We start from the raw sequence: 12908 nt of genomic DNA, 5'->3' as shown, positions 1-12908 counted from the left end.
TTTATCTATTTATTAATTTAATCTTAATAACTTTTGTATTGAAACTTTTTTTTCTTCAAAAAATAATAAAAAATCAAGAAAGAGTCCTTACATTTTTATACAATAATTATGGTAAAATCATGTGAAGAATTAAGAAAAATTGAATATCCCTATAGAAAAATACATTCTCTGAACCATTGCTTTTAAAACAATTAAATCAAGAAACAGCAGACATAGCCACAGTAGAAATCACGAGGTATGGTATAAAATCTTATACATCAAGTTCTGCATAAAACACTTTTGCATGACAGGAAACAACCCTGCAACAGTACAAGAATTTTAGCACAAATATGGGATCCTTATAGCAGCTCATGCCAGTAGTGTTGCACTTTCTACTTTTTACCAATACAGCACACTGAATTTATCCTAAGAAAAACAAAGAATATGGGGTATCCTTCCATGACACAAAATCAGCACATGCACAGCAAAAACACATACAAAGCAAACGAACAGCGCTTTTTTTTTGCTGTTCGTGATCTCAAAGTCACACTGAGGCCTTGCATTAGGTGTATGGACTATATTATTAGTCTTTTCATGTTTGTATACTGATTTGTGTAATGCTAGCATAAATATGTTAAGTGATGTTACAGTTGATTCTAATATGACGTCCTTATTATGCTATGTATACAAAGCCTTGTTCTAATTAGCACAAAGTATGTTTGTAACATTGGCACAAAATTACTGTTTTCATTCTCGTTTTTTTCATTTTTATCCAAATAAAATATATACATTAAAGCTGCTTGCATTGCATAAACTTTTATTATATATTGTTTATCAAACAACATAAATTTACACTCCTTATAGTTTTTAAACTTATTAAGTATAAAAATGTAATGTAATGTACATACTGCACGGGGAGGAAATGGGAACAGCCAAACATCTAAGGTATTTTTGTACGTTTCAACCAATAAAAACTGGTCAGTGTCAAATATCGACAAATATAATGCCTACCCAAGTTAAAATGAGCATAGAGCATAACATGATGGAATTATTTCTTAAATAAAAACAGTATGTTATTTAAAATAGTCTATTTTACTAGAGTTGGTATTTGTATGTTTATTCATCTCAAAATAATACTAAATTGAATTTAAAATCGCATAAAGGTGAAGATCTTAACAAATCTTTTCAACATAAAAACATGCTATTACCTTTGCCATTCACACATTTCTATGGTGACCGTCACCGTGATGTGCAAATGAAAACATTTACAAAAGTTATGTAAACAAGATATTTCAAGGACCTGCTATGATTTTTTATACAACCGCAAAAAAATTTGTTGTCGTCCGAAGACACTTAGTTTCCGGACAATAACTTTAGTTTAAGTGAATGGATCTCTATGAAATTTAAACACAAGGTTTGAAACCACAAGAGGAAGGTTGGGATTGATTTTGGGGGTAATGGTCCCAACAGTTTAGGAATTAAGGGCCTAAAAAGGGGTCCAAATAAGCATTTTTCTAGTTTCCAGACAATAACTTGTGTGTAAGTGTATAGATCTTTCTGAAATTGTACCACAAGGTTCCATACCAAAAAAGGAAGGTTGGGAATGATTTTGGGGGTTATGGCCTAATTATGGAATTAGGGGCCAAAAAGGGGCCAACAACAATACTTTTCTAATACTTTGTATAAATTGCTTATTTCTTGACCAATTTCAACAGGGTTTTATTCTTGAATTCTTGGGGGTCTTTAATATGCTGAATCTAACCATGTATTAATTTTTTGGATTTTTGGCCCCGTTTTTAAACTGGTCCACATTGAGGTCCAAAGGGTCCAAAATTAAACTTTGTTTGATTTCATCAAAAATTGAATTATTGGGGTTATTTGATATGCCAAATCTAACTGTGTATTTAGATTTTTAATTTTGGGTCCCATTTTCAAATTGGTCTACATTAAGGTCCAAAGGGTCCAAAATTAAACTAAGTTTGATTTCATCAAAAATTAAATTCTTTGGTTTCTTTGATATGCCGAATCTAACTGTGTATTTAGATTTTTAATTTTCGGTCCCGTTTTCAAATTGGTCTACATTAAGGTCCAAAGGGTCCAAAATTAAACTTAGTTTGATTTTAACAAAAATTGAATTCTTGGGGTTCTTTGATATGCTGAATCTAAACATGTATTTAGATTTTTGATTATGGACCCAGTTTTCAAGTAGGTCCAAATCGGGGTCCAAAATTAAACTTTGTTTGATTTCAACAAAAATTGAATATAGGGGTTCTTTGATATGCTGAATCTAACCATGTATTTAGATTTTTGATTTTTGGGCCCCATTATCAAATTGGTCCACATTGAGGTCTAAAGGGTCCAAAATTAAACTTTGTTTGATTTCATCAAAAATTGAATTATTGGGGTTCTTTGATATGCCCAATCTAACTGTGTATTTAGATTTTTGATTTTTGGGCCCCCTTATCAAATTGGTCCACATTGAGGTCAAAAGGGTCTAAAATTATACTTTGTTTGATTTCATCAAAAATTGAATTCTTGGGGTTCTTTGATATGCCAAATCTAACCATGTACTGTAGAAACATTAATTTTCGTGGGGTTAAAATTTCGTGGTTTTGTCTCTATATAAGATTTCATGGGGATTTAATATCGTGGTTTCCAGTAAATGGAAGGGATATTATGTGTAGGTTAAACTTTCGTGGGGGTTTTAATTTCGTGGATATATTCTTTCCACGAAATAAACGAAATTAAATCCTCCACGAAAATTTCTGCTTTTACAGTATTTAGATTTTGGATATTGGACCATAATAGGTAAATTTAAATTTTTTAAGTTCTTAGACCACATTCATTCTGTGTCAGAAACCTATGCTGTGTCAAATATTTAATCACAATCCAAATTCAGAGCTGCGCCCTGCAGAGCATTTTATTTGTATTGAAATAACACAGTATGCCGTGACAGTCACTGTAGGGAATATAAGAATTAGGAGATGTGGTATGATTGCCAATGAGACAACTATCCACCAAAGTTCAAATGAAGTGGATTTAAGCAATTGTGGGCAACCGTACTGCCTACAATGAGAAAAAATAATACTGTATAGTCGACTATAAAAGGCTCCGACACGAAAAATATGAAACAATTCAATTGGGAAAACTAACGGCCTAATTTATAACAAAACAATTTACAAAACACATATATGAAACAGACATGAAAAAAGGACAACCACTGAACTACTTATAAATGCTCATGACATTGGATGCCTGTCTTGATTTATAAACATGATAGAGGTCGACAAAAGTGACTACACAGTGACTATATTAAAGATTATTGTTGATAACTTCATACAATGCTCTAATTACTATGTCAGTCATAGAAATTGGGTTTGGCATTTACAGGTCTGAATTGATGATTCTTCAAATTTTTTTAGGAATGTATTACAAAATTAACAAAAATTGACAGAACCGAATATATTTTTACAGGACATGTCCTGTCGGTCATGGGCTAATTTCGAGGACTGCTATCATGGCTATGTTACTCAACTAATTGTGAAAGAGGTAAAATGGTCTTTTATCTTCAAATGTAAAACAATTTACATGATGAATTTTGCATATTTAATTAAATGTCTTTGTTTCTAGATTAAGAACACAATAGAAGTTAGAAAAGTAAGGAAAAGATCAAGAGAACTTTCACCTGATGTTTACTTTCTGAATGATTCAAGTTCTAGTTCATCTGGCTCATGTTCATGGCTAACAGTTGGTGAACAAGAAGCTGATCGACCTCTTATACAAAGAATTGCTAATACTAGAGTTCTTGGACAGCATGGTGGTGAGCTGCTTTTAGATCTGAAAAGATACCAAGAATCAACAACAGAATCTGAATTGACTATGCCAGGCATGATTATTGACCAGACAAAGGTAAACTCTTTTAACAAAAAATAGTTTTATTATGCTGTGTTGTTACACCACTGTTTAAGGTTAGGGGCAGGGTTTGGCCCAACAAACTAGATTAACCCAGCCACATTCTGTATGTGCCTATACCAAGTCAGGAGCCTGTAATTCAGTGGTTGTTGTTTGTTGCCTTATATCATATTTTTTTTTTCATTCATTATTTTGTACATAAATCAGGCCATTAGTTGTCTTATTTAACAATTGTCATTTTGGGTTCTTTCATAGCTGACTATATATATGTGGTATGAGTTTCACTCATTGTTGAAGGCTGTTAGGTGACCTATAGTTGATAATTTCTGTGTGATTTGGTCTCGTGTGGAGAGTTGTCTCATTAGCAATCATACCACATCTTCTTATTTTTATATTATTTCTAATAAATGTGCTTGGACCTCAGTAACACATGTACAGTGGTCCAAGTAGTTCATCTACAACAATCTATAGCCTGTCAACAATGAGGTTAGTTCAAAAAGTAGGTTTGTTCGTCTCTGATCTGATGGCTCTCTCCAGGTACTCAGGCTTCCTCCACCAATAAAGACTTTCTGCCATTATATAGCCAATAGTGCTAAAAGTGGCATTAAAGACAAACCAACAATCAATCAATCAAATAAACGATGCTAGCTTTACAGTTTTCAACTTTATGCCATATGATACAGCCTTCTGTCCTTGATGTAATGGACTTAGCTATGTAATAGTCATGAAAGAAATTAATACATTCTGGTCAGTGTCATTTGAAATTTTTACATTGAAGGGAAAAGCTTATTCACAGATTAGTCTTAATTTTTTCAATGTTATAAAAAGATTATTAATTGTAATCTTGGATCATGCTATTGGGCCACTAGGGGAACGAAGTCACTCCTCTTTACAGGACAGTTCAAAAGGATATTTAGTTGCCCTTATCAGTGATTTTCCTACCCTTTATCAAATGGGGCCTGGGCCCTAGGCATTTGGGAAAAATGTGTCGTATAATGTATGAATTGGGAAAAAATAAATCATTGTGTTCAGCATATTTTATGGATGTAGATATATGAAGATGTGGTATGAGTGCCAATGAGACAACTCTCCATCCAAGTCACAATTTGTACATGCTATTTATTATTTTAAAATTCCAATTTTCTTTCATGTTCTAATTTGAACATATCAACTCAGTCATACAACCATGAGATTTATTGCAAGCTTTCTTGTCAGTAAGATTTCTCTCACAGACACTTATATGGTATGGTATAATGTTTCAGTGCTTAGTTCTGAGCTAGAGTCGCCAACTTTCACTGATTATGGTCGCGCTCACAGTGGGATTGACAGTCAGTCTCTCTTTGTACATGAGCAGAGTTCATTTCAAGTGACTTATATTAGGTGTTTGGGTAGAAACAATTTGTTAAGTGTTAGTACTTGGGTTTGAGGTGTCTGCTTAAGCAGTCAGGGGACTTACTTAAATGAGTGATTTTCTAAATCACTGATTCAAGCTTAAGTAACATTATGTCCACAAAAGTTGGAAGTAAGAGTTGTCTTTCTTTAATAATCACCTATTTAAGTAGTACAAATAATCACTAGACTAAGTGATTTAATTTTATTATAGCGTTAAATATACAATACTAATGATCCAGGGACTAATTATGTTGCTAAAATTATCAGAACCAACATCTGTATTGATAGGATGATCGGTCAAGTCAGGTGATGACCTTGTACTAAAATCACTTGTTTAAGTATCATACCTCAATTTCCTTCCAAAAAATCACTTCTTTAAGTATCATTATTTTCATAACCCCCACTAATTTCAAGACATTCAAACAGTGAAATTTTGATCGCGAACAGTAGAATTTTATTACATAATCTGTAAGATGAAACCTTGAATTTTACAGGGAAAAATATGTTAAGAAAGTATCAGTTCATTATGTTAAGCCTTTATTATAGCATTTTTTCAACTAAAATAGAATTTACAGCTACCGTTAAAAGGCTTCTATAGTCCGCGGTTTTATTCTCCAAAATTGACCCTGACAGCAGGGGTGCGGACTATAGAGTACAATAAGCAAGAATTAAGAGAGAAAATTTCAATTTCGCGATGTGTGGTTTGTTTATGTTCCGCCTTGTTTGTTATTGACATTGTAGACGGCGCTCTTATCATTTTTAAAACCAATAATTTTACTCAATCCATATAAATAAGTTATTTTTAATCAATATCAAATTAATACTGATAAATTTAAAAATTAAATGCTTCATTACAAAATTCTCGTTTCTTTTCAATGCATTGCTCAATATAAACTGGTATCTGTTTGAATGAAATCGTACAAAAAAAGTAAAAAAAGACAACTGTAAACCAGCATACGATGTGTAAACTACAAAACGTAATCGGTTATTATTCATTCAGTTTTGGTGTTTCCTATTGACAAATATGTTTTGTATTAGCTTAAGACCTTTCAAACATTAATGTGATAGATATATTAAACACTGTTTTACATAAGGAGGGAACTGTTTTACTTTCAAAGTCGTATTATAGTGATATCTATTATGTACGGATTTCGACTCTCACCGGGTTTTTTCATCTTTTACACATGCTTTTCAAACTTCCGGTTTAAACATACACAAGTTTCTAAATTGTTTTTTGTGTGATTTAGACTTATTTTAACCAGCGTGAAGTGTTTTAGAACCATTTACAAGCAGTTTCAGCTTTTGTTTGGTGATGGAAAATAGTTTTTTCCAAGAAAATACCGCAAACGACCACACACGATTTAAAATTACCGGAGTTTCATTAGACCTAATTTGCTACTAAGTCCCCTGACTGTTAAGTGCCTTTATCTGATAAACCACCGCTTCATCCTGTTCTACATCTGTAAAAGTAGAAACATTTTTGTTCAAAATATATCAGTCCCTGTAGTATCTTCAGTACTAATTTTTGATTTTTTAAAGCTAAACAAGTTTTTTACAATCAGTTGCATCGTTGCCTTTTTTTTAATTTGCGAAGATAATATTTTGAATAATGAGAGGACATGTTGTCTGTTTGGGCATGCTCAATTCACAGCAAAATAATTAAACAAAACCGGCAAATCTTTGCTTAGTACGACATTGCTACTCGAAAAAAAAATTACGTGAGAGAAAATAATGAAAACCTTTTAGTTTTTCATCTTGACATGTATTTACAAAGTTATTCAAATAATAATACAGCATCATCACTTCATATCATTCCAAATTCTTACCGTTAACCACCAGACATGATCCAAATGCTGAACTAACATGACTAAGCTTACTCATTGTAAAAACTGGTTTACGGTTGTAATATGATAGTTACCTGTCTATATTCAACAGGATTACATCGGGAACAGTACAACAACCTATATTTTGAACCAAATCATACGAACAATAAAATTATCAATTACCTTTCCGCTACAACTTGATTGAATTGGGAATTTTACGGGTTCAATTGAATTTTTTTTAAGGTATTTTTTTATTGGAAACAGGGCCGATATTCGGACCTAAAATAAAGGCAGGAAAATCACTGGTTATGGTCACAATTGTCACTTTCATCATCAGCAATTTTCCATTTTTACCAAGTTGATGAAACAACAATTTTTTTTATTTACAAGTAAAGGATTTATTTCTTTAAAATAGAGGTGAAAGCATTTACCGCTGGGGCTGATATTTGTTAATCGAGAGAGTACACCAAAACATTCTGACTTTGGTCGTAATAAGTTTGTTACTTTATTTAGAAAGTGAAAAAATTTCTTCATTGATGATCACCTGATTTAATTCTACCTCTGTAACTGTAGTTTTTATGCCCCTGCCTTAGCAGAAGGGGCATAACGATTTACCCTTGTCCATCTGTATGTCCTTTCATACTTACATCTCAAAATTGGTTTTCTTTCTCTTACTTTAGTATGCCTCAATCAAATGTTATGACACTTATACACAATGCTTTTTACCTGAAAACACTAATCAAGTGAGAATTTTGATTTCAAGATTTCAAGATTTTATTGTAAAGCAACACTCAGACCCATATATGTGTAACATGAGGTAAATATACAATAATACACATGATTTATCATACAAAGGTAATACAAATGGAAAGTTTGCTAAACATTTCGTTTCCCTTCTTTAGTTTGCCACAACCAAATGTTATGAAACCTATACTTAATGCTTATTATCTTAAAACACCGATCAAATTTGAATTTTGGTGCCCCTTTACAAAAGGAAAAATTGCTGATTTTTTCGTTTCCATTCACTAACTTCAGTTTGCCTCAACAGATTGTTATGAAACTTATGCACAATGCTAGTTACTTACCACAAAACACAGATCGAGTTCGAATTTTGGTGGCTTTACTTTTACTGTTCTAGACCTATGCCCCTTTACAAATGGAACAATAGATGAATTTTTTCGTTTTGTTCTCTAACTGAAGTTTGCCTCGACTAAATGTTATGAAAGTATAAAAAAATGCTTCTTACCACAATACTCAGATCAAGTACAAATTCGGGTAGCTTCACTTTTACAGTTATGTCCCTTTATAAAATTATATGCAAGAGGGGCATCATCTGTGTCCCATGAACACACTCCTCATTTATTTTTCACTGAAATCTATCTAAAATGTTTTTTTTGTAACTTTTTGTTCACTTCTAGGACATTTCTAATCTTTTGAGGATTTTTATTCCCCACCTAGGGGCATTTTGTTTTTTCGGTCTGTGTCTCTGTTCCACTGTCTGTCCTGCTTCAGGTTAAATTTTTGGTCTAGGTAGTTTTTGATGTTGAAGTCCAATCAACTTGAAACTTATTAGACATGTTCCTTATGATATGATATGATCTTTCTAATTTTAATGCCAAATTAAGAGTTTTTGACCCCAATTTCACGGTCCACTGAACTTAGAAAATGATAGTGCGAGTGGGGCATCCATGTACTATGGAAACATTCTTGTTAATTTACAGGTCTCTGTACAGGATGAATTATTCAATGGTGTCCAAAGAATCAATATCTCTTTTAAAAGTTTTAAAGGGGCACTTATTGTCAAATTCATGTTTTCCAATTTGACTAAAATTCTCATATTTGATTTATAACAATGTAAAACATTTATCCAAATTATAAAAAGTCTAAAATAAACAATTTACAGGGCATGGGCTCAATAATATGTAGCTTCGTTTTGTGTGTATTTGAGTCTAGATGCCATCTAATTAACAATCGAGTTGACCTCCGAAGTCCTATGATGGTCATATAAGCGATATAAACATAAATATAGATATTAATAGATAGTGAACTCGTGGAATTGGATTTTTCTAAGTCTGTTTAATTTAAATTATAGATTAAAAATATATGTTAACCATTGTTTTTACCTGAATAAAGAATAAGGATTCAATGAGGTTGAATTATTCACTTAGGAGAGCAATGGTGTAGTGGTTAGCACATCGGACTACTAACACAAAGGTTCCTGGTTTGATCCCTGTTCCGGGGAGAAAATTTCAGGAACTGAATTTTTCGGCTTTCCCTCGACACCATTTGCGAGTATGGTCTTGAGAAACAATGATAGTCTGTCGTAAGGGGACTATAAATGGCTGACCCTTGTTAAGAGAGAGACATATCTCTTGCACGTAAAAGACACCTTTGTAGATTTCGAAAAAGAACAGGCTACTGCCTCTACAAGGCAGCACTCGCAACTGCAAAGTGGAAAGGAATTAATATAAGTTGCAATAACTTGTTTCCCAAAATGCAATCCACTATAAATAAATATGTTTAAACTAAACTTGCAAGTGAATAATTCATCATCAATGTTTCTTAGCTTATTTTGACAAAATTGAACCATACTGGCCGCTAAAGGCAAATTATTATTTCACTATTTCACTTTCATTAACAAAAAATATCTAGTAGCTAGTGCCCCTTTAAATATTATCAAAAATTGTGGAACCACTAATCATGGTAATATAATTTTTATGACAATGTTTTATCAATAAGTTTTACAGCAGGTTGATATATAAAATTAATCAATTGAATTGTGTCCTCCATAGTGGAAGAGAAGGAAAGATCGTTTCAAAGTGTTATTTTTATGTATTATTTAATCTATAATTTCAGGTAATTTTCACACTGCTTGTTATGTCAAGGACTCATCTGGACAAACTGAAAAATAACCATCTACTCCAAAATGATGACAGAGCTGTTATTTACTATTCTAAGCCATTAGATATTTTGTCAGAAGAATCGAGATCTATTTTAATAGAAAACTTTATGAGACTTAACAACTTTTAATATTAAAGTGTTCAAAGCCTTGCCGGTATGACCGGAAATCATGCATTGTGTCATGTGAAAGAACTGTGTATATTGCAGTAAATTTAATTCTTGTTGATTTATTTTATTATATTTTATCTGTTTATTAATCTACTCATTTTTATGCCCTACTTAGGGCATTTTGTTTTGCGGTCTGTGTGTCTGTTCATTGGTCTGTCCCACTTCAAGACAGACAGACAAACAATAAGAGTTGTGATCCCAATTTCACGGTCCACTGAACATAGAAAATAAAAGTGCCCGCTTCAGCAAAGTTTTTGGTGTATGTAATGATTGTAAGGTGTATATGTCTGTCTGGCAAGGTTTATATGAACTGAATCAATTTTTCGTGGTTCATTGGTCAATATGAAGTTTTTGAGGGTTATTCAGATACATAAAGCAAAGGTCAGTTATATTTAATGTATGGATGGATTGTTAGGTGTACATGTGTGTCTAGTAGGATTCATTTGAAATTGACCTCATTTTCATGATTCATTGGACAATGTTCGGTTATTGTGATTTGGTCTATTTCACAATTACTGTAAGCAATAGGACCACTTTAATTTGTGTATGGATTGATTGTAAGATTTGGGTGTCCCACTGGCAGGTTTCATTTATATCTGGGCATGGTTCATCTAATCTTGATCTCATTTTTATGGATCTTTGATGATGATTAGTGTATGTGATACTTGTAGGAAAACCTATATATTACAGACTTTCAACATAAATTCAATCAAGATAAATCACATTTCAGTGTGTGCACTCTTGTTACATTGACTGTCCAATACCTTAATTATGCCACTTACTTAGTATCTTCAAAGTCAGGTTTAATTTGATTTCCAAGTGATAAAGACAGTTTTGCTTGACCAAATCATTTGGAATTAAGTACAATATTTCATGGACAATAAAATTAAGGTAAAAGTTTGATTTACATGGTTTTGACATTTATTGTTCATTAGTTATGGTCTAAGTTCTCTGGATATTTTGTATTTTTGTTTGTTTCACCCTTGACCAAATCTTTGAAATTCGAACAGAATATTATTCAAATTAAGTGATCAATAGTTATGCCCCTTACTTACCCTTTTAGAAGAATAATTTCTAGAAGATAGTTGAAGTATCACTCTACCAAATCTTTTGAACTATAAACACAATAACGTGAATCAATAAATACAAGTCTCATTCAGTTTTGACATTTACTGTTGAAAGAGTTATTTCTCTTAATTAACTATAAATTTTGATTTACTTTTTTCCCTCAGTAAACTTTAAATTTTTATTTACTTTTTTTTCGAAATAATTTAAATTTGAACAAGTGGATGTAAAACACAAAAAAACGAGTATCTTTCAATTTGAATTTTTGGTTTGGCATCACCGTTAAAGAGTTTTCTGCTAGCAGGGGTATCTGTGATCACTTAATGAAAGTAATTCTAGTTGAAAGGTAGCGGCTGTCACAAAGTGTACCAAAGAATGTAATTTTATCAATTCTAGTCAAACAATGTCTCTGTAATCAATTAGCAAACATGGGTTACAGATTTATAACTGTTTTGATTCAGGTAAGTGTTTTAACTATAGAGTTTTTAAAACAGTCCATTATTTTTAAAGTTATATTGTTGATCTACCATATGATATTCTAAAGGCATATTGTAATTTTATGTTTATAGATCATAAATTGCCAATATAACAAGGTCAGTTTGTGGGTGCCAATCATGATGATCAAATCTGAGAATTGTGCATTTTATGTGATTCTAGTGATGGAATTTGCTATCTGTTTAAATTATTTTTTTCTCAAATGAAAGAAAAAGGCTTTTGCCCTGTAAAGTGTATAAAAAGCCTAAAACTATAAAGTATTGGGAACTTTTATATTCTAATGACTAATGGTTACTTGTCAAACTTGCCAAATTTTGTAAAATTGTTCTGTCCGCTATACCTTTGATGTGCCTTCAAATTCCATAAAACATGCAATTTATACCATTGCATATGTAACCATGTCAATCCATTCTTTATTGCTTTGTATATATATATGCTACAATTGTTATTACTGTTAACATTCACATAACCCTTAAGAAATTAAAGTTTAAAGTTTCAGATAGTTATTTTTTTGTTTATCAATCATTTAATCATTTTATATAGTTACATTTTAAAAAGATATGTTATTTTATTATGTTGTAAATTCAGAAATTATTGCTAGGTTTTTATAAATGCGAATAATGCGACTCCTTTAGTATCGCAAAATACGTTCACTGTATGAAATTTTGGTAGAGCCTGTGACTTCTGTCTCATAAAGCTAGACATAGGGATAGTGGTCCAGCGGTGGCGTTAACTAACTACTGAACAGCTCTATATTTTAGAAGGTAGAAGACCTGGATGTTTCATACTTTGTATATAGATGCCTTATGTTATGAAGTGTCCGTCTGTAATATTTCCCTTGTCCTTGACCTCATTTTCATGGTTCAGTGACTACTTGAAAAAAAAAGTTAAGATTTTTTGTATTGTTAATTTCTCTCTTATTATGAGTAATAGGATAACTATATTTAGAATGTTCGTATCTTGCAAAGTCCTCATGCTCCATGGATCAGTGAGCAAGGTTATGTTTTCATGGTCAAGTCCATATATCAGATACTATAAGCAATAGGTCAACTATATTTTGTGTATGGAATGATTGTAAGGTGTAAATGTCTTTCTGGCAGGTATCATCTTACGTTTGCCTCATTTTCATGGATCATTGGTCAATGTTAAATTTTCATGGTTAAGTTTGTTTCT

At 32.0% G+C, this 12908-nt stretch overlaps 1 long non-coding RNA gene across 1 annotated transcript; it reads left to right on the top strand.

Moving 5' to 3' along the window:
- Positions 1-195: 195 nt before the first annotated feature.
- Positions 196-12233, top strand: LOC127711650 (uncharacterized). The gene is made up of 3 exons (XR_007986831.1): positions 196-235; positions 3610-3888; positions 9963-12233. It is a non-coding gene; the product is annotated as an uncharacterized LOC127711650 (long non-coding RNA).
- Positions 12234-12908: the final 675 nt, after the last annotated feature.

This window comes from Mytilus californianus, unplaced genomic scaffold (genome assembly GCF_021869535.1).
Source record: "Mytilus californianus isolate M0D057914Y unplaced genomic scaffold, xbMytCali1.0.p SCAF_8, whole genome shotgun sequence".
NCBI lineage: Eukaryota > Metazoa > Mollusca > Bivalvia > Mytilida > Mytilidae > Mytilus > Mytilus californianus.
Note: the sequence above shows the minus strand (reverse complement) of the source record. Positions and strands in the feature narration are given on the sequence as shown.